At 40.0% G+C, this 1,164-nt stretch overlaps 1 non-coding gene across 1 annotated transcript; it reads left to right on the forward strand.

Annotated features, from left to right (window-relative positions):
• Positions 1–825: 825 nt before the first annotated feature.
• LOC114923046 lies at positions 826–910 on the forward strand. The gene has a single exon (XR_003810561.1). It is a non-coding gene; the product is annotated as a small nucleolar RNA SNORD60 (small nucleolar RNA).
• The last annotated feature ends 254 nt before the right edge of the window (positions 911–1,164 follow it).

A 1,164-nucleotide genomic window follows, 5' to 3' on the forward strand; every position in this document is an offset into this window, starting at 1 on the left:
AGGTGGATTTTTATACGTTCTTTGGAGCTTTGTGTACTCCTTTGGTATTCTAATTGTTGCCTGAGTCCCATTGTGGCCTGGAGGTCCTGTCCTATCCTTGGAGCTGGTTGGGGAAATGTAGATTTTAGGAGTCTTTGTTTTTCTAATGCTGTCAGCTCTAGCCTTCTGTGGGAACTGAGGGTGAAGGCGTTTTGCTTATAAATAGTGTGGCCCCAGTCTTTCTAAATGTATTAAAACATTTCTGTTTCTAAAGACTGCCTCAGGTTTCTGCCTGAGGGAGACGGGGGCTCTTTCTACCTAAGATTTTCTCCATTTCTCCTTCAGGGGAAATATTCTCTCCAGCGTCTTTTAATATTTCATTCTCGGGGGGGGGGAGGGGGTTGCTGACTTCCTACAGTTGTAAGATGAGGACTAACTGAATAGGCCGCTTTTCTATCCCCAGGGCACTCAGGATGACTTTGTCCTAAAAGAAGTTAAGTTTGATTCCAAGGTTTTAGGAAGCAAAATTTCATAGCATTCTGCCCTTCAAAAATTGTGTAATTTTATGCAAGTTAGGGTCCCTTAATATAGAGATTATCTTGCCACAGGTATACTGTTGCTGTATCCCGTTAACTGGGAGGACCTTTATTCAGAAAGCTTTGAATTTTGAGACTTTTTTAGGATTTGGTTTGGTTAATTTAGGTTGACCTTTTTCTGTACAAATAAGATTATCTTTTTCAGGTATGTTTCCTGCTGGGTAACATCAAATCAAAGATCAAAATGTAGAGACAGGAAAGGTGAGTGTTTCTTGTTTGTAAGATAAAGAATTTTCCTAACCTAAATACCAGCCAATGATGAACTCTATATAATTTTCTGACACCTCGTATGAAAACTGCGTGCAGTTGGTGATTTTAGGCATGAACTGAGGCTTGGCATTCAAATAATTGGGGGTATTGGGTCTGAGTTGAGATGGGGGGAATGTTATTTTAGAACAGTTCCTAAAACTGGGGCTTCCCAGTCGGGCAGGTCTTCAGTTTATTTTATAGGCCCCAGTCTGGCCCAACTCTTCTGGAATATTTATAGAGTTTTGTGATTGCTGGTTTAGAAAATCAATGGCACTCATGTTCTTTTTTTTTTCTTTTTAGAAGCAGATTGAAACAAGACAGGTATTGCACAACAGGTAAT

Source organism: Protobothrops mucrosquamatus, unplaced genomic scaffold (genome assembly GCF_001527695.2).
Source record: "Protobothrops mucrosquamatus isolate PMUCROS unplaced genomic scaffold, P.Mucros_1.0 scaffold1690, whole genome shotgun sequence".
In the NCBI taxonomy this organism is placed as follows: domain Eukaryota; kingdom Metazoa; phylum Chordata; class Lepidosauria; order Squamata; family Viperidae; genus Protobothrops; species Protobothrops mucrosquamatus.